Source organism: Schistocerca nitens, chromosome 4 (genome assembly GCF_023898315.1).
Source record: "Schistocerca nitens isolate TAMUIC-IGC-003100 chromosome 4, iqSchNite1.1, whole genome shotgun sequence".
NCBI classification, from domain to species: Eukaryota; Metazoa; Arthropoda; class Insecta; order Orthoptera; family Acrididae; genus Schistocerca; species Schistocerca nitens.
In genome coordinates this window covers 798,630,648-798,652,885 of record NC_064617.1, presented here as the reverse complement: position 1 = coordinate 798,652,885, position 22,238 = coordinate 798,630,648, and positions in this window count along the sequence as shown.

Here is a 22,238-nt window from a genome sequence, read left to right as displayed (position 1 = left end):
AGCAGAGGATCAAGAAGGTAAAAAGATGAGGGCTAGGAGAAATCATTGGGTAACACGAGAAATACTTAATTTAATTGATGAAAGGAGAAAATTTAAAAATGCAGTAAATGAAGAGGGCTAAAAGGAATACAAACGTCTCACAAATGAGATCGACAGGAAGTGCAAAATGGCTAAGCAGGCATGGCTAGAGGACAAATGTAAGGATGTAGAGGCTTATCTCACTAGGGGTAAGATAGATACTGCCTACAGGAAAATTTAAAGAGACCTTTGGAGAAAAGAGAGCCACTTGTATGAATATCAAGAGCTCAGATGGAAACCCAGTTCTAAGCAAAGAAGGGAAAGCAGGAAGGTGGAAGGAGTATATAGAGGGTCTATAGAAGGGCGATGTACTTGAGGACAATATTATGGAAATGACAGAGGATGTAGATGAAGATGAAATGGGAGATACGATACTGCGTGAAGAACTTGACACAGCACTGAAAGACCTGAGTCGAAACAAGGCCCTGGGAGTAGACAACATCCCATTAGAACTACTGACAGCCTTGGGAGAGCCAGTCCTGACCAAACTCTACCATCTGGTGAGCAAGATGTATGAGACAGGCGAAATACCCTCAGACTTCAAGAAGAATATAATAATTCCAACCCCAAAGAAAGCAGGTGTTGACAGATGTGAAAATTGCTGAACTATCAGTTTAATAAGTCACGGCTGCAAAATACTAACGCGAATTCTTAACAGACGAATGGAAAAACTGGTAGAAGCTGACCTCAGGGAAGATGAGTGTGCATTCCGTAGAAATGTTGGAACACGTGAGGCAGTACTGACCTTACGACTTATCTTAGGGAAAGATCAATGAAAGGCAAACCTACGTTTCTAGCAGTTTTAGACTTAGAAAAAGCTTTAGACAATGTTGCCTGGAATACTTTCTTTCGAATTCTAAAGGTGGCAGGGGTAAAATACAGGAGCGAAAGGCTATTTACAATTTGTACAGAAACCAGATGGCAGTTATAAGAATCGAGGGGCATGAAAGGGAAGCAGTGGTTGGGAAGGGAGTGAGATATGGCTGTAGCCTCTCCTCGATGTTATTCAATCTGTATATTGAGCAAGTAGTAAAGGAAACAAAAGAAAAATTCGGAGTAGGCATTAAAATCCATGGAGAAGAAATAAAAACTTTGACGTTCGCCAATGACATTGTAATTCTGTCAGAGACAGCAAAGGACTTGGAAGAGCAGTTGCACACAATGGACAGTGTCTTGAAAGATGAACATCAACAAAAGCAAAACGAGGATAATGGAGTGTAGTCGAATTAAGTCGGGTGATGCTGAGGGAATTAGATTAGGAAATGAGACACTTAAAGTAGTAAATGAGTTTTGCTATTTGGGAAGCAAAATAACTGATGATGGTCGAAGTAGAGAGGATATAAAATGTAGACTGCCAATGGCAAGGAAAGCGTTTCTGAAGAAGAGAAATCTGTTAACATCGAGTATAGATTTAAGTGTCAGGAAGTCGTTTCTGAAAGTATTTGTATGGAATATAGCCATGTATGGAAGTTAAACATGAACGATAAATAGTTTGGACAAGAATAGAATAGAAGCTTTCGAAATGTGGTCCTACAGAAGAATGCTGAAGATTAGATGGATAGCTCACATAACTAATGAGGAGGTATTGACTAGAATTGGGGAGAAGAGGAATTTGTGCCACAACTTGACAAGAAGGAGGGACCGGTTGGTAGGACATGTTCTGAGGCATCAATGGATCTCAAATTTAGCATTGGAGGGCAGCGTGGAGGGTAAAAATCGTATAGGGAGACCAAGAGATGAATACACTAAGCAGATTCACAAGGATCTAGGTTGCAGTAAGTACTGGGAGACGAAGAAGCTTGCACAGGATAGAGTAGCATGGAGAGCTGCATCAAACCAGTCTCAGGACCCTTCCACAACAACAAAACATTGTTTATGATCCAACTGTGACACTGTAGTGTAATGTGCTCATGCTGTTAATTACCATTTCTCACCTTGCAGATCTTAAAAGACACTTTTCTATGATAGCAGCTTTTATTAATAAAAAAGAGACAAAAGAAAATACATCATAATGATGATTAGCGCCATAGAGCTCACAACACAGAAATAAAATGATGTTTTATGTGAAAATATGTACAGTTTTTGGAGGAAAACATAATAAACCAATTTTCGTACCTTTTCTCTGCTTCACAATGTGTGTTCATGTTCATTACTATGTGTATGGTAAATACTGTGAATATATTTACTTGTGTACAAGTTCTCTGGGTGTTTTATGGTTTATGTATAGTGGCAATGCATCTCTGTATGACTTTGACACATTGTACTTTGATTTTTCACTGCTTTTTTTACTGTAGAATTTGGCTTCAAGCACTATTTGTTTTCTTTTTTTGGTATGAATGGATGAGAGAATGTGGATACCCCATGAACTAGATTAAGCATTAATTTTAGGGTTTATCATAGAACAGCGATATAAATCTTAGCCTTAAGTGAGTGAGAAACAGAATGTCATAGATAAACGTATACCTTGGTATGGCATGATGATAAAGTAGGAAACTATAAAGATATATGGAGTGGTTGATAGTGCACTACATTTTTTTGGTATAGAAAGGGAAATGAATTTTGGTAGAGGCAGAAGAGATGAATTTGTGTCAAGAGAGAAAGGAATTGAGTATGTTATATTCTTGTGAAGTGGTTGAAGATGAGTTTTTCTTGGCAGATGAAATGCAAGCTTGCTAGCAGGACTACAAAGCGGTTTATGAACATTAGGTGATGAAAGAGAAGTTTATTATTTATATATGGGGACACAGAGGTTTATGTGTAACGTGTGATGAAATACTGGTCTGTGAATCAATAAAACAGGTATTTGAAAGTATGATGAAATATTGATTAATATATGGATCCATGGACAATGCGTTTGGAGTATTTATCTGAGATCTCATAGACAGAAATGTGAAGCTTGAAAGACTTAGATACTTGACACCACGTATTTGACGTGTGCTGATGGATGACTGTCAAGCAATTTTTCCTTTCCCTCTCCCACATGTCCTATCACTAATAATTTACCTGTTATGTAACATTATACCTTTTCTATAGGATTTTAGTCTGAGTACTTGTATACACATTTCATAATTCAGTTATATGGTACTTAAAACACTCTCTACTGTGAAAAACGTACACTTATGTTTCAACATACTAAGAGGATGATAACTTCGAACATTTTCGTTTAAATGTGCACTTGTGTTTTGTCAGCAGGTATGTACAGTTTTTTAGGTTAACAATTTGATTTTTCTATGGTTTATAATGTCTAAGCAGCTTTTTTGTACACATGTATTGGATTCCATTGATTTTTTCTTCTGCCTTTATATACGAATATTGACATACGCAAGTGCTTGATTTCACTGGTTTTCTTCTTCATGTGTGCGTAAATACTAATGGAATATATACGTACATTTGCAATTTTTGTTCTCTTCATGCTCAATATTTTGTAAGTACCAGGGTGGTGTGCACCACAATGCACAATTTACCAAGATATTCTGATTATCAGACAATACCAAACTATGTTGTGACAAACTCTTTACTACTATGTGCTACAGTCAATTTGGCAATCAGTTGATCAGACTTTTACAATTTCCTCTTTGTGATGAGTCTAGGAATGAGAACTATACTTTGCAATTTAGTAGGTTTGGTAGAACTTGTGCCATAAACAGTGTACTGCTGAAATGACTATGATCGAGAACACTGTGCTATTCAGAGTGCCTAGTTCCTAGTGCCTAACTGTCCCTTCGGTTAGTGAGGAGGCTTATCCTGCCACATCATGCAGAACTCCCTCTTCTGCACCTGTGGTATGCCTGCAGCTGCCTTGCCTGTCAATAGATGTACAACAACTGACGTATCTTTGGCACAAGTACAGTGGAATATTTACCTGTACTTATGGGTCTAGAAGACGCAAATGCCTATATTATGTTCAACTGTATTGCCAGTACTCAAGATTATGGAGTACTGTATGCAGTAAATGTTTTTACAGTGACATATTTTTTGGCGTTATAAATGCTAAGTGTTGTCTTCTTAGGTGAAGGCACCTACAATACACAGTTATTCTTAAGACGATTCACTGCATTTAGATGAAGTCTTAAATAATGGACATGTTAAGTTGTGAACATCGAACAAGTAGTACTTTAGCCAAGTTTGGACCTGTGTTGATGGAAGGTGTGATATATACTTTAAAAGGATTTTTGTTGACAAATTATTTGTAATGTTTTGGGCTGCTTACCAATTAAGCTCTGAATCTGTGCAACTTTTTCATTACATGGTTGAGCATCCACACATGGAAATGTAGTACCCTGAGCACATAGTTGTGCAGATTTTATTTTTAGGAATTTGAGTATTGCTTCCAAATAAAAATTTACTATTTCTCTACTTCCATGGCAAGTTATAAAAATATAACATATTTTCTTCACAAGGCGAGGGTTGATGTAAGATGGCTATTTTTTGATGATGTTATTGGACGTGTTAATACTTGTAAAGAAAACTGATGTATTTGAAGAATTGTTGTCAGAGAAACAGTTGTTAGGCAACAGTATCTATGTCTCCGATGGCAGCAGTCTGGAGTCTTAGAATCTTTCACAGTCAGTAGTGGATAGCTGCGATGTGCAGAGGCTTGGTTCATTAAGTTTACAGTATAATGCATGGACGCACTTTCGGAACTATGTGAGTTGCACATTTATTATGAGGAGGAATGATGACTAGAACAATGGTTAGATAACATACGAAGATAAAAAAGGTTTTTAAACGAAGAACAAGGTATTATTTGATGAGGTAATAAAGTTTATTTGTATTGTTGTAGACTTTTATTGTTGGTCCACTTCACCCTCGTCGCAGCCGAGTTTTTGATAATTATTCTGTTGATTGTTGTCCTGAGTTAATTTACTGTAAAGTAGAAAGTAGTAAAGTAGTACTGTAAGGTAAGGAATGAGGAGGTTCTACGCAGAATCGGAGAGGAAAGGAATATGTGGAAAACACTGATAAGGAGAAGGGACAGGATGATAGGACATCTCCTAAGACATGAGGGAATGACTTCCATAGTACTAGAAGGAGCTGTTGAGGGCAAAAACTGTAGAGGAAGACAGAGATTGGAATACGTCAAGCAAATAATTGAGGATGTAGGTTGCAAGTGCTACTCTGAGATGAAGAGGTTAGCACAGGAAAGGAATTCGTGGCGGGCCGCATCAGCCCAGTCAGTAGAAAAAAAAAAAAAAAAAAAAAAAGAAAAAAAAATGTTGAAGTTATTAGGCTAATCTACAATAGTTTTCTTTGATAAGTTCCTTCCTAACTGAAATTTCAGTACTTAAAGGTTGAGTTACGTGTTTCATAGGCATTCTGTGTCAAGATCTCCGTGGACCAACTGTATTTTAGCAATATTTTCTTTTTTACTGTTGCGGAGTCTTGCTGTGTTGCTGTTTCTGCCAGTATTTCATTTTGCAGGTGAGATTCATAATATGTAATTGTTTCGTTTCCTTTGCGCAGTGTAGGTTGTGTCATTTTCTTTGTTTTACCGGGGCCATATGTCAATGCCGAAATTGTTGTGTGGTTCAGGTTACATTCTTATACAGGTCGACGTTACAGTTCTTTCAAAAATATAGTTACTTTTCTTTAAACAGTTCGCACCGACCGAGTCTACTGAGCGTGAAATTATTGGTTTCGTTATTTATCTGCTTATGAATGAGATCGGTTTTCACACTCATAGGATGCTTTTCAATTTCATGTAAGTGATGTGGCTTTGAAATCAGTGTCACATTTAGGTTGTCATCAGTTTACATTACCAGGTTTGTATTTACGGTAACACACACTCATGTAAAGGCCACTCACAGAGACTTCGCCGGCCAGAGTGGCCGAGCGGTTCTAGGCGCTACAGTCTGGAACTGCGCGACCACTACGGTCGCAGGTTCGAATCCTGCCTCGGGCATGGGTGTGTGGGATGTCCTTAGGTTAGTTAGGTTTAATTAGTTCTAAGTTCTAGGGTACTGATGACCTCAGCAGTTCAATCCCATAGTGCTCGGTGGCATTTGAACCATTTCACGGTGATTCTGGTTCTGCTCTACCTAGTTTTCTTTTTATATTTGAGGCGACTTAGCGTGAGGAAAGCCGTTCCTGGGGTAACACAAGTTTCGAAATATAATTGCGTATGCTTCCGCGGCAAGAGTCAGTCGACATAAAAGTTTTCTGGGTTTGGTACCGCCTCATAATGTCAAAACTACTGCTTCTATAGAAAAGCCGCTGCAATCGTGGCCGAAACGTTGGCTTTTCTATAGCAGAAGTAGTTTTTACATTATGACGCGGTACCAAACCCAGAAAACTTTTATGTCGACAAGTTTCAAAAGATTGGATTCCGAGGGCAAGAGATGGCAGATGAATCGACTTCTCTGATATAGTACTAACGTAATAATTAGAAGTACACGAGTTGGCGTAAATGTACAGTTAAAGGGCATAGCTGTCATTAAAGCAGAGTAATGGATCGGAGTAAGACAGGAGGAGGCAGTATAGTGACACAACCCAGTATTTTAGGGAAAAGTATTAAGTATTTAGTGTAAGTGACTCAAAGTAGCACGGAGGCCGCCGCGGATTAATGCGGTGACAGCGCTGGCCGTCAGCCAAGCTACGTCAGCGTGCAAGGCACAATAGCAGATGCAGAAGTGAGTTGCGAAGCGAGGACAGCTGAGCGCAGCATTAAACTACCCAAGCAGCAAAGGACGATCTAGTACGCGTGCCGTTGCCACCACATTCGATCGAGTCTCTTTGTCATGGGCGACGTGACTAGACACTAAGTTTTAGTAAAACAAATGGGCAGTAAAAGAATATAAATGAGGCTGACTCTGGGGGCAGGACGTGATTCGACACAGGAACTCGGTCTTCATTGAGTAACCGCACCACAACGCCCATGCACCACCGGACCGCGAAACGACTGGGCAGCGCCAGCAGCTGCCTTCGTTTCGAGACCAGGGGCCCTGTTCTGTATCGTTCATACCGATCGGTGTAGTAGGTTTGTCTCGGTAATGACGAATTTTCGGTTCATTACCGAGATATCCTATTCAGTAAGCTTCTGAGACCTGTTACCGAACGGTCCTCCCTCCGATTTTACGAAAATTGTACCGAGAGGTTTTGGATTTCGGTGTGGCCCTGCCGATCGGTGAGCTGTGGTTTATGTACACCTATAATTTGTTATTTTAAACATATTTAGCGGTTTTAGCTTTGGATTTAGTGTTTGTGTTACTAAAGAATCACCAGAGGACGCATCCGGTTGGAAAGTGGGTTCATAATAGACTGTTTTCCTTTGTTAGAAATATGGTTAGGTTAGGTTGTTACTGTGAATGATTACATCCAAAAAGAAATCATTTTCGGTCAATATTCTCTCAAAATACGTGTTATTTTTATGCAAATGAGAGTTTAAAGATCATTAAATATCAGGATATCGGCTCTGCTTACATACACTCCTGGAAATTGAAATAAGAACACCCTGAATTCATTGTCCCAGGAAGGGGAAACTTTGTTGACACATTCCTGGGGTCAGATACATCACATGATCACACTGACAGAACCACAGGCACATAGACACAGGCAACAGAGCATGCACAATGTCGGCACTAGTACAGTGTATATCCACCTTTCGCAGCAATGCAGGCTGCTATTCTCCCATGGAGACGATCGTAGAGATGCTGGATGTAGTCCTGTGGAACGGCTTGCCATGCCATTTCCACCTGGCGCCTCAGTTGGACCAGCGTTCGTGCTGGACGTGCAGACCGCGTGAGACGACGCTTCATCCAGTCCCAAACATGCTCAATGGGGGACAGATCCGGAGATCTTGCTGGCCAGGGTAGTTGACTTACACCTTCTATAGCACGTTGGGTGGCACGGGATACATGCGGACGTGCATTGTCCTGTTGGAACAGCAAGTTCCCTTGCCGGTCTAGGAATGGTAGAACGATGGGTTCGATGACGGTTTGGATGTACCGTGCACTATTCAGTGTCCCCTCGACGATCACCAGTGGTGTACGGCCAGTGTAGGAGATCGCTCCCCACACCATGATGCCGGGTGTTGGCCCTGTGTGCCTCGGTCGTATGCAGTCCTGATTGTGGCGCTCACCTGCACGGCGCCAAACACGCATACGACCATCATTGGCACCAAGGCAGAAGCGACTCTCATCGCTGAAGACGACACGTCTCCATTCGTCCCTCCATTCACGCCTGTCGCGACACCACTGGAGGCGGGCTGCACGATGTTGGGGCGTGAGCGGAAGACGGCCTAACGGTGTGCGGGACCGTAGCCCAGCTTCACGGAGACGGTTGCGAATGGTCCTCGCCGATACCCCAGGAGCAACAGTGTCCCTAATTTGCTGGGAAGTGGCGGTGCGGTCCCCTACGGCACTGCGTAGGATCCTACGGCCTTGGCGTGCATCCGTGCGTCGCTGCGGTCCGGTCCGAGGTCGACGGGCACGTGCACCTTCCGCCGACCACTGGCGACAACATCGATGTACTGTGGAGACCTCACGCCCCACGTGTTGAGCAATTCGGCGGTACGTCCACCCGGCCTCCCGCATGCCCACTATACGCCCTCGCTCAAAGTCCGTCAACTGCACATACGGTTCACGTCCACACTGTCGCGGCATGCTACCAGTGTTAAAGACTGCTATGGAGCTCCGTATGCCACGGCAAACTGGCTGACACTGACGGCGGCGGTGCACAAATGCTGCGCAGCTAGCGCCATTCGACGGCCAACACCTAGGTTCCTGGTGTGTCCGCTGTGCCGTGCGTGTGATCATTGCTTGTACAGCCCTCTCGCAGTGTCCGGAGCAAGTATGGTGGGTCTGACACACCGGTGTCAATGTGTTCTTTTTTCCATTTCCAGGAGTGTATATTACATGAGTGTGAACTGACGTTACTAGTGACTTTGTGTACTTTTTCCCACAAATGGTTTAGTTAGTAAGTATCTAAACGTGTTTACAGCTTTCATGTAACAACCTTCCAAACTATTACGCATTTCTGACTTACGCAGCATCGTTTGGCAACGAAATCAGCCTACGTTCCTCTCCACAATAGTATAAGAATTGAGAAATGGGTAGCTCTTGTTTAGCGTGGCCAAGTGGTTAGCGCGTCGGAGTAGTACGCGTAAGGTGACGGGTACGCGCATCGATGGGTGCAAAAAAATTCCTTTTCCTCTTCATATATGCAACACGTTCTGAGAGATTGTTATTCGTGTAAGTTAAGATTTTTCTGCAATATTCGTTATTACTTACATGTAAGAGCGCACTTCCTCAGTAATGATTTCGTGATTCCTGTGTGTTTAAAAAACGAAATACGAAAATGCTGGACATGAAAGTGCTGTGAGTGAAACAAGCGACAGTGACCTTTATATTTTTCCTTGTCAGAAATAATTTACCATTTTTTCCGAATATGTAGCGATTTCCGAGTATGCGGTTAGACAGGAATCTAAGAACACAACTTAAATGACTGGGAATGTAACTGGTTGGTTGGTTGGTTTTTTTCGAGGAAGTATACCAGACAGCGAGGTCATCGGTCTCATCGGATTAGGGAAGGACGGGGAAGGAAGTCGGCCGCGCCCTTTGAAAGGAACCATCCCGGAATTTGCCTCGAGCGATTTAGGGAAATCACGGAAAACCTAAATCAGGATGGCCGGACGCGGGATTGAACCGTCGTCCTCCCGAATGCGAGTCCAGTGTCTAACCACTGCGCCACCTCGCTCTGTGCGAATGTAACTAGCAGCAGTCATCTTCATAATCTTGCTTGTCACAAGTATTTATTACGATCGAATCCTCAGAAACAGTAGACAGAGATGAAAGATCTCCGCTGTAATTTTTTAGACTGTAGCACTATATAAGAAACATTTTCATTCATGAGATGCTTGGTATAAACTTCGACGAACTGCAGGAGATCTCGAAAACGCGTTTTTTCAATTTTGTTTTTAAGACCCAAATCGTGGACGTATCGTATAGGAAAGTAGGCTACTTAATCATTTGGGTCTCTAGGAGCGAGTTACGACCACATTCTATTTATCTTCTTATTCTTTGAAACTCTCAGAATCAATTTTTCGAGTGTGGTACTACGTACTATTCCTAACTCATTTTGTGAAACGTAAAATCCAAAACATGATGTCAGTGTGAATGAGAATAAGATGACAAAATGCGGCATTTACGAAATCTGCAGAATACAGTCAAATACACTATCGTTATTATGTATGCATGGGAACATGCGGTCAGGGAAGCTGTAAAAATTTCTATGCATTTCAGCTGAGAATCATGGAAATTGATATACTGCGTCTGATACTGTTAAGGAGGAAGGAAGAGCGATGAAGGCGGGCATGTCAGCTCGATGGAATGCGGCGTCACGCGTTATGGCAACGTAAACGCAACTTTCGATACTTGGAAGAATAGCGCGCCTGTGTCGTCTGCTAGGCGCTTTGTGTTTGTGGCGCTGTGCGCGCTGCAGTGCGCATGCGCGGATCTGCGCCCGCTTGCTTTTGATTGGCTTGCGCGACGCGAACCGACAACCGAACGGTATCGCTACCGAAATGCATACTGAATAATGGACGGGCTCTAATTCGAGTACTAGACCGTTCGGTACCCTTGAGTACCGAAACGATCGGCACAATGGCGAAAAGATACAGAATAAGCACCCAGGCTGAGTCTGCCGTCGCGCTGGGTCCTCCACCGGGCTTGGTGCCACAGCCTCGCAGGCCTGCTCTGCTGTTGGTGCCTGCTGCCGCCGACGCTGAGGCCCAGGGAGAGACCCGGCTTCACAACGCCAACCGCCGTATGTTGCCCGTTCGAAGGGTGGCCGTGGCCCTGCCTTCGCCGCTAGGCCGGAGTCCTGTCGCAGCATTGCCGGGAGCCGTCATAGCAGCCGACGCCAGCTCACGAGGAGAGGCGTGCCTGCCTCACATACACTACTAGCCATTAAAATTGCTACACCTATAAGAAATGCAGATGATAAACGGGTATTAATTGGAAAAATATATTATACTAGAACTGACATGTGATTACATTTTCACGCATTTTGGGTGCATAGATCCTGAGAAATCAGTACCCAGAACAACCGCCTCTGGCCGTAGTAACGGCCATGATACGCCTGGGCATTGAGTCAGCCAGAGCTTGGATGGCGTGTACAGCAGTGTGCCCATGCAGCTTCAACACTATACCAGAGTTCATCAACAGTAGTGAGTGGCGTATTGTGACGAACCAGTTGCTCGGCCACCATTGACCAGACGTTTTCAGTTGGTGAGAGATCTGGAGAATGTGCTGGCCAGGGCAGCAGTCGAACATTTTCTGTATCCAGAAAGGCTCGTACACGACCTGCAACATGCGGTCGTGCATTATCCTGCTGAAATATAGGGTTTGGCAGGGATCGAATGAAGGGTAGAGCCACCGGTCGTAACACATTTGAAATGTACCGTCCACTGTTCCAAGTGCCGTCAATGCGAACAAGAGGTGACCAAGACGTGTAACCAATGGCACCCCATACCATCACGCCGGGTGATACGCCAGTATCAATGTGCGTTCACCGCGATGTCGCCAAACACGGATGCGACCATCATGATGCTGTAACCAGAACGAGGATTCATCCGAAAAAATAACGTTTTGCCATTCGTGCGCCCAGGTTCGTCGTTGAGTACACCATCGCAGGCGCTCCTGTCTCTGATGCAGCGTCAGGGGTAATCGCAGCCATGGTCTCCGAGCTGATAGTCTATGCTGCTGCAAACGTCGTCGAACTGTTCGTGCAGATGGTTGTTGTCCTGCAAACGTCCCCATCTGTTGACTCAGGGATCGAGACGTGGCTGCACGATACGTTACAGCCATGAGGATAAGATGCCTGTCATCTCGACTTCTAGTGGTACGAGGCCGTTGGGATCCAGCACGGCGTTCCGTATTACCCTGCTGAACCCACCGATTTCATATTCTGCTAACAGTCATTGGATCTCGACCAACGCGATCAGCAATGTCGCGATGCCATAAAACGCAATCGCGATAGGCTATAATCCGACCTTTATCAAAGTCGGAAACGTGATGGTACGCATTTCTCCTCCTTACAGGAGACATCACAACAACGTTTCACCAGGCAACGTCGGTCAACTGCTGTTTGTGTTTGAGAAATCGGTTGGGAACTTTCCTCATGTCAGCACGTTGGAGGTGTCGGCACCGGCGCCAACCGTGTGTGAATGCTCTGAAAAGATAATCATTTGCATATCACAGCATCTTCGTCCTGCCGGTTAAATTTCGCGTCTGTAGCACGTCTTCTTCGTGGTGTAGCAATTTTAATGGCCAGTAGTGTAAAACTGAAGATACGATTACGTTTATTGTTAAATTGTTCACAGCATTTCCACAACTTACCCACAACCTACGGTGTCACCACTCATGCACCAACCCCTGCAGAGGTGCCACCACAGAGTGGTCTATACTGGATTTTAAAAATATTTTCATTATGTCATCATAAAATTTGGACGTAAAGGATTTGGTAAGTAATTGTTATTATAAACTTTAACTTACTGTAATTCTCCTTTATACTTTCCTACTTTATAAATCACCATTACTGAGAAAGCGATGGGCCGTTAGAAAATTTTACTTCTAACAGAGACACAAAAGTGAACGGTAGGTAAAGAAGAGTGACTAACGCTGCCTTAGAGTATTCCACCGGGAGCCAGCGATGTACGTAGAGCTGATACTGCGTTTCAGAGTTGGTGCATAAGTTCGCGGCGTCTTTCCCTAAGTTCAATAAACACAATAGATATACACAACAGAGATATTAGTCATCAATAATATATGACTTCTCAACCCAACTCCTGTGTAGTGTTTCTTCTCAGTCTAGCAAAATGCGGTTAGCGTTATCGTGAGTCAGCATCACTTCACGCAGTCTTCCTGGTCGTTGTTCTTGGCGTGCGTCGGCAAGACGCCTCAGTTGTTGACAGTAAATATCAGCAGTGATAGTTACACCTCAGGGCAGTCTACTGTTTCTCCTGGGTGGACATGAATGTGAAATGTAGAGATTACATGTTTTTACGATAAGAATTGTATGAGTAACTTGCGAGTTTTACCAAGGAAAAATAAATTATGCTACAGTGTATGCCTATTCCATAGGATTGAGATTCTGTGTTTGAACTCTGACCTCTTTTGTCATTACTACTCTTCTGCTTGCCTTATGATCTGCACTCGAACCGTAAGGAGCTTTTAATGAAGGTTCATCTTGCTGTATCAGCCAATGTAAGTTATTAACAAAATCGAAAATAGTGTTGTTTGTGACTTAAAACTTGCGATCATCTTGAAATCATTTGTAATCCTAAACCTTACTTGTCTAGAGCAGACATGGGGCTTAAAAGAAATTCTTTATTGTTAGGCGCCATCTTAAAAAATAATTAAGAACTTCCTCTTAGCTCATCGTAGAGACGTGCCGCCGGTTAGAAAACTAAACCTTTCTTTCAGATTCTACGAGCCTGGCGGTCGCTGCAAATAATTTAATAAGATTCACTTTCAGATTTTCTCAAAGCTGCGAGATAACATCCCAGGCAGGAAGGCCTGGTCACAGGATTCCAATTCTGGTGCAAGATTTTATTCGCAAAAGCTATTCTTTTATCTTATATTGGGAACCAAGAAGAAACCACGGTTTTGAGTTTAAATTGTTCAAATGGCTCTGAGCACTATGGGACTTAACATCTTAAGTCATCAGTCCCCTAGAACTTACAACTACTTAAACCTAACTAACCTAAGGACATCACACACATCCATGCCCGAGGCAGGATTCGAACCTGCGACCGTAGCAGTCCCGCGGTTCCGGACTGTAGCGCCTAGAACCGCACGGCCACCACGGTCGGCCACGGTTTTGAGTTACGGAATTTATCGTTGTACAGTGAACGGACTGGTGAAATATTCTCTGGTGCTATAAGCACACGACTTTTAACTTGACTTTGACTAGGCATATATTGAGGAATTTCTGTGGTGTTTTAATAGATAAACAGATCAGTATTTACAATTCCGTAACCCCCTGAGAACTGAGTTGGTTTACCGAGCGCTTATACGCGTCGGGCTAAATTAAACAACATATTACCCTGTTAATAATATTCCTTCATTAGTTATTTCTCTTTTGTGCCGAGGCATTGCATTAATGTGTGTTTCTTTTTTATATAAGTCACAGCTCATATTCATTCTATTACATTACACTGATACACTACCGGCCATTAAAATTGCTACACCAAGTAGAAATGCAGATGATAAACGGGTATTCATTGGACAAATATATTATACTAGAACTGACAGGTGATTACATTTTCACGCAAGTTGGGTGCATAGAGCCTGAGAAATCAGCACCCAGAACAACCACCTCTGTTATAACGGCCTTGATACGCCTGGCCATTGAGTCAAACAGATCGTGGATGGCGTGTACAGGTACAGCTGCCCATGCAGATTCAAGACGATACCACAGTTCATCAAGAGTAGTGACTGGCGCATTGTCGTCGTCGTCGAAATGTTCGTGCAGATAGTTGTTGTCTTGCAAACGTCCCCATCTGTTGACTCAGGGATCGAGACGTGGCTGCACGATCCGTTACAGCCATGCGGATAAGATGCCTGTCGTCTCGACTGCTAGTGATAAGAGGCCGTTGGGATCCAGCACGGCGTTCCGTATTGCCCTCCTGAACCCACCGATTTCATATTCTGCTAACAGTCATTGGATCTCGACCAACGCGATCAGCAATGTCACGATACGATAAAGTGCAATCGCGATAGGCTACAATCCGACCTTTATCAAAGTCGGAAACGTGATGGTACGCATTTCTCCTCCTTACACGAGGCATCACAACAACGTTTCACTAGGCAACGCCGATCAACTGCTGTTTGTGTATGAGAAATCGGTTGGTAACTTTTCTCATGTCAGCACGTTGTGGGTGTTGCCACAGGCGCCAACCGTGTGTGAATGCTCTGAAAAGATAATCATTTGCATATCACAGCATCTTCTTCCTGTCGGTTAAATTTCGCGTCTGTAGCACGTCATCTTCGTGGTGTAGCAATTTTAATGGCCAGTAGTGTAGTAAAATGGTTCAAATGGCTCTGAGCACTATGGGACTTAACATCTGTGGTCATCAGTCCCCTAGAACGTAGAACTACTTGAACCTAACTAACCTAAGGACATCACACACATCCATGCCCGAGGCACGATTCGAACCTTTGACCGTAGCAGTCGCGCGGTTCCGGACTGAGCGCCTAGGACCGCTAGACCACCGCGGCCGGCTGTGTAGTAAAGAAACAGAGTCACAACTGTTTTTATTTTATTACGTTACAGCAGCAATTAGTAGTGCATTATACCGTCGCTTGTTCATCAGATGCATAACATTACCTTTTCTTTTTTTCCCACTTGATGTTAGCATAAAGACACTATTTCTCGTCACCACAGGATAGAAATGGTCGGCGTTGTTCACGAGGCAATTCAAGACGAGCAACTAGAGAGGCACATACGGCCACCCGCTGATTTTTGTGGTTTTGGCTTAGAGTGTGCAGTACCCATACACATGACTTTTTAACATTCCTCATTGCATGCAAATGTCGCACGATGGTGGAGTGATCACAGTTCATTGCATCCGCCAGTTCTCGAGTACACTGACGTGGATTAATCGCTTATACGATCTTTATCAGACCCCCGAATATCTTCCTGCACGTGGGGAGTCACTAATGTCAAAGCCGGCCCGGCTAGCCACGCAGTCTAACGCGCTGCTTTCCGGGCGGGAAGGCCTGCCGGTCCCTGGCACGAATCCGCCCGGCGGATTGGTGTCGAGGTCCGGTGTGCCGGCCAGCCTGCGGATGGTTTTTAAGGCGGTTTTCCATGTGCCTCGGCGTATGCGGGCTATTTCCGGTTATTCTGCCTCAGTTACACTATGTCGGCGATTGCTGCGCAAACACTGTCTCCACGTACGTGTACACCATCATTACTCTATCACGCAAACATATAGGGTCACTCATGAGGCATGAGACGTTCCCGTGGAGGTCCACTGGGGGCCGAAGCGCACAGTAACCGTGGGTTCGGTGTGGGGCGGCGGTGGGGCGGGTGGACTGCTGCGGCCTGTTGTTAGATTGTGAACCACTGAGGGCTAAGGCGGGACAAAGCTTCTCCGTCGTTTCTAGGACCCCGGTTTAAATACACAATACACACTAATGTCAAAACGATCCTCCTTAAAACGAGAAAACCATTTTCTTGTCGTCGTCTTTCCGGTGGCAATATCCCCATACACGGTGCAAATGTTTATGGCTGCCCCCGCTGCCCTCACCACTCTATTGAACTCAAAGAGAAGAGTCTGTCGGAAATGTTCCGATTTGTCCACTTGGTGCTCCATTTTCTAGCGTCCAAATCTCCATTCACTATCTCAAAGTGACAGAATGATAATACGTAAACCCAAATAGCAACAGTGAACTACACTAATGCTCATAAATTAATGATAATGCTGATACATGATGAAACAACGCTCTGGTTGGTGGTTTGCGAGTTTAAATCACCTCGGGGTATGACCATGTGGGACATTTGACCTGCGGTCGTCGCACGGTGGCGATGGCAGCAGACCACATACGAAGAGGTGTGTTGGTGCATGTCAGAGTACGGTGCAGCGAGTAAGTGTGCAGACGTTTCCAGACGAGCTAATGGTGACTGTGTGTTGAAAATGGCTCAAAGAACACATATTGATGACGTTATGAGGGGTAGAATACTAGGGCGACTGGCGGTTGGTCAAAGACAGCAGGTCGTAGTACGGACCCTCCGTGTGCCACAAAGTGGGATCTGAAGATTATGGCAACTATTCCAGCAGACAGGAAACGTGTCCACGCGCTACTGTACGGGACGTCCACAGTGTGCAACACCACAAGAAGACCGATATCTCACCATCAGTGCCCGCAGACGGCCACGGAATACTGCAGGTAGCCTTGCTTGGGACCTTACTGCAGCCACTGGAACAGTTGTCTCCCGACAAACAGTCTACAGACGACTGAACAGACATGGTTTATTCGCCAGAGACCTGCAAGGTGTATTCCACTGACCACTGGTCACAGGAGAGCCCGTAAAGTCTGGTGTCAAGAGCACAGTACATGGTCATTGGAACAGTGGTCCCAGGTTATGTTCACGGACGAGTCCAGGTATAGTCTGAACAGTGATTCTCGCCGGGTTTTCATCTGGCGTGAACCAGAAACCAGATACCAACCCCTTAATGTCTTTGAAAGGGACCTATATGGAGGTCATGGTTTGGTGGTGTGGGGTGGGATTATGATTGGTGCACCTACACCCCTGCATGTCTTTGACAGAGGAACTGTAACAGGTCAGGTGTATCGGGACGTCATTTTGCTCCAGTATGTCCACCTTTTCAGAGGTGCAGTGGGTCCCACCTTCCTCCTGATGTATGATAACTCACGGCCCCAACAAGCTACCATTGTGGAGGAGTACCTTGAAACAGAAGATATCAGGCGAATGGAGTGGCCTGCCAGACCTAAACCCCATTGAGCACGTCTGGGATGCTCTCGGTCGACGTATCGCTGCACGTCTTCAAACCCCTAGGACACTTCAGGAGCTACGACAGGCACTGGTGCAAGAACGGGAGGCTATACCCTAGCAGCTGCTCTACCATCTGATCCAGAGTATTCCAACCCGTTGTGCGGCCTGTGTACTTGTGCATGGTGATCATATCCCATATTGATGTCGGGGTACATGCGCAGGAAACAGTGACGTTTTGTAGCACATATGTTTCTGGACGGTTTTCTCAACGTATCACAAATTCCGTGGACTTACAGATCTGTGTCCTGTGTGCTCCCTATGTGCCTATGCTATTAGCGCCAGTTTTGTGTAGTGCCACGTTGTGTGGCACCATATTCTGCAATTATCCTTAATTTATGAGCATGAGTATATAAATCAGAAATGAAAATCGTAAATAAACCCATAGCAACCGGAATACCAACTGCAAAACAAAAACGCTACGAACTTACACACCAAGCTAATAGTTCAAGTGAGCAGTAAGTCGTGCAGTGACTGTTATCATGTTTGGTAAGCATGCTGTTGAATACTAAATTAATTTGGTCCTATTGCTTTTTATTTTTCCATAATATTCACAAACTGATCGCCTGTTTTCGTGGGTCAACTGATTACAGCTTGCGCTGTCTTAACAGACTGGTCTTGTATTCGGAAGGATGGAGTTTCTAATCCCATCCAACCATCCCAGATAGGTATTCCTTGGTTTCCCTAAATTTGGGGAGGAGAATAACAGGATAGTTCTTACTGAAAAACCATGACTGATTTGCTGCCCATTCGTACCAAAGTAGACGTTCCAATATATAAATGGTTGTATATAGGAATCATTATGTTTTTTTTCTTAACATGTAATACCAAGACAAGTTTAACTTCCTTGAAGAAGTTACCATTGGATGAATAAAACAACAACTACCACTACTATTCTACAAAACAGTCCACACTAGACGCTTACTCTCTGCTGGTGTTCATACTTCTGTTGATGGCAGTAAGTTAATTGTTTCCCATACGAGACTACTTTATTTACCGAAAGATCAATTCAGATGGAAACGTGCATCATCACTGAAGATAAATTCTCATGAAAAGCCCTCATCCGCTTTGCTTACGTAATCATAATACACTATACTAAGAGCATCCGGACACCTGGCTGAAAATGACTTACAAGTTCGTGGCGCCCTCCGTCAATAATGCTCGAATTCAATATGCTGTTCGCCGACCCTTAGCCTTGATGCCTGCTTCCACTCTCGCAGCCTACGTTCAATCTGGAGCTGGAAGGTTTCTTGGGGAATGGCAGCCCATTCTTCACGGAGTGCAGGACTAAGGAGAGGTATCTATGTCTGTCGGTGAGGCCTGGCACGAAGTCGGCGTGCCAAAACATCCCAAAGGTGTTCTATAGCATTCAGGTCAGGACTCTGTGCAGGCCAGCAAATTACAGGAATGTTATTGTCGTGTAACCACTCCGCCACAGGCCGTGCATTATGAACAGGTGCTCGATTGTGTTGAAAGATTTAATAGCCATCCCCGAATTGCTCTTCAACAGTGGGAAGCAAGAAGGTGCCTAAAATATCAATGTAGGCCTGTGCTGTGATAGTGCCACCCAAAGCAACAATGGGTGGAAGAGCCCTCCATGGAAACCACGACCACGCCATAACATCGCCGCCTCCAAATTTTACTGTTGGCACTATGCACGCTGGCAGATGACATTCACCGGGCATTCGCCATACCCACACCCTGCCATGGGATCGCCACATTGTGTACCGTGATTCGTCACTCCACACAACGTTTTCCCACTGTTCAATCGTCCAATGTTTACGCTCCTTACACCAACAGAGGCGTAGTTAGACATTTACCGGGCGATGTGTTTCTCATGAGCAGCCGCTCGACCGTGAAATCTAAGTTTTCTCACCTCCCGCCTGTCATAGTACTTGCAGTGGATCCTGGTGCGGTTTGGAATTCGTGTGTGATGATCGGGAGAGATGTCTGCCTATTACACATTACGACCCTCTTCAACTCTCGGCGGCCTCTGTCAGTCAACAGACGAGGCCGGCCTGCACGCTTTTGTGCTGTACGTGTCCCTTCACGTTTCCACTTCACTATCACATCGGAAACAGGGGACCTAGGGATGTTTAGGAGTGTGGAAATCTTGCGACAGTCGTATGACACAAGTGACACCCAACCACCTGACCACGTTCGAAGTCCGTGAGTTGCGCGGAGCACCTCATTCTGCTCTCTCACAGATGTCTAATGACTACTGAGGTCGCTGATATGCGGTACCTGGCATTAGGTGGCAGTACAATGCCCTAATATGAAAAACGTATGTTTCTGGGGGTGTCCGGATACTTTTGATCACTTGGTGTAGATCCGCCAAAATGATTCCGTTTAGAGTAGCAAGTTGTTTTCAGTTCCTGCGTTAACTGAACTTTTTACAATCGCAACTGGCAACGATGCCCCAAAATACACTCCATGTAAGCAAACCTGATCACTCAAAGCCAGTTTTGTGGAATTCCATTAAAAAGTCACGGACAAGGTCGAATCCCTGCGCAGATCGGTAATAACGGGGACGCCCAGGACGTTTGCAGTTCGTCGCAAAACCCGTTTCTTCACATTCCACGACCAGCCTGCGTGCGATTGACTCATTAGGCGCGTTTACGATTCCAGAGTGTCCTGCAGACTGCCCCAACAATACTCGTGGAACTGTTGTCATTTTTACTCAGTTACACGAGAACCGTTATCCATGTCAACGAGTGAAGTAAAACAGAATGAATCTAAGCATTTCTCGTCCATGGACATAATCAGGTTATTATTAAATACATCGGTAAACCGTTTCCCGAGAGTAGGATTCATTATGAACAGGGAAGTAAGGTAGACAGTGAATTGCTGTGTACAGTTCAACGCTGCGACTGTTCTCATCAGAATCGAAAGCAAACCAACGTCAACAACCGTAGTTCACGTGTACATGCCAACGTCACAAGCAGACGATGACGAGAAAGCATATATGAGAGAAATGGAAGGTTAATTCAGCACATAAAGATAGATGAAAATGCAGCAATCATCGGGTATTGGATCACTAGAGTAGGGGAAGGAATAGAAGCTTACAGAAGAATATAGACTCGGGAATGGAAATCAGAGTTCTTGATTTCAGCTAGCAACAGTAGATTCACTGTTCAAAAATTGCAGTAGGAGGAGGTATACGTAGAAAAGGCCTACAGACACAGGAAGGTACCACATGTATTACATCATGGTTAGACAAAGCTACCGAAATCAGATATTAGATTGTAAAGCGCATCTGAGAACAATTTAGTAACAATAAAGAGCAGACTTATGCTCAAGGTCATAGTCAGGAGGTATCAATATGGAAGGAAGTGAGATACTGAGTTACTGAGGAACGATAAGGTGCGTTCTGTGCTCTATGTGGCTGAAGGCACTGCGATATTTAATATCACAGCAGGCAGTTCACTTGAGAAGAAATGGTCAGGTATGAAAATGGTAATCATAGAATTTGGGCGGAGGAATGTATGTACAACAAAGGTAACTATAGAGAAAGTTTGCATAATCGAAGAAATAATTTATTGATCGATGGGAGGAGGGAACTATTATAATATTCAGGACAAGAAAGGAATAAAACAATATATCATTAAGTAATGAAATCAACAGGTAATGCATTAATGAAGTCAACAGGTAATGAATTAAAACTAAAGCGTAGTGCTTGCATGGAAACTATGAAGAAATCTAAAAGAAAGTAGACACTGGAAGGACACGATGAAAATGTTGGTAGGTCAAATTAGTTTTCAGAAAATTTAAAATCAGAGGTTTCAACATTAGCAGCGCAGAAGGAATTCCACTCATAAAAGCAGAGAAGACAGCAAATAATTGGAAACAGTACAGAGTGGGCGTAACGAACTCTGCTAATGTTCTCCAGGGCTGCAGAAATGGAAAGAAACAAAAAATATATAATGTAATTTCATATTTTCGAGGTGATAATTAAAACTACATCTTTCAGGGATCCCATATTAAAGTTGTGGTTTAACGGAGGTTTGATAATCCTGTGATCATAGAAGATGGAAGGAATAAACATTCGATAGCTATATTAATTTTATCACTAGCTGACGTGGAAACCAAATGGTTACTCAAGTTAGTGTGTAGGATTTATAAGAATAAATACATGTTGAAAGGCTTCAATCAGTTCGCCTCTCATATAATTTTGAGGTTTCGATGTATCAAGTTCGGCACAGTTTATTTTCTCTGTCTGCATTTGCTAAATTTAGTGTGTTTATTCTCATCTTCACTAGAATTGATAATCAGCACAACATGTACCTATCACCATCTGTCCCAAACATGGACAATCGCTCAGTTTGAATGAATGTTAGTGTAATTACAAAGGCAAGCAACTAGACGAATTCAGGTGTAAATTCTAGGTTTAACTTCGCCTTAGCAACCTGGGGCCGGCCGGTGTGGCCGAGCGATTCTAGGCGCTTCAGTCTGGAACCGCGCGACCGCTACTGTCGCAGGTTCGAATCCTGCCTCGGGCATTGATGTGTGTGATGTCCTTAGTTAGTTAGGTTTAAGTAGTTCTAAGGGGACTGATGACCTCAGATGTTAAGTCCCATAGTGCTCAGATCCATTTGAACCATTTAGCACCTGGGGAAACAGTTGAAATGTAATCTCCGAAGGGA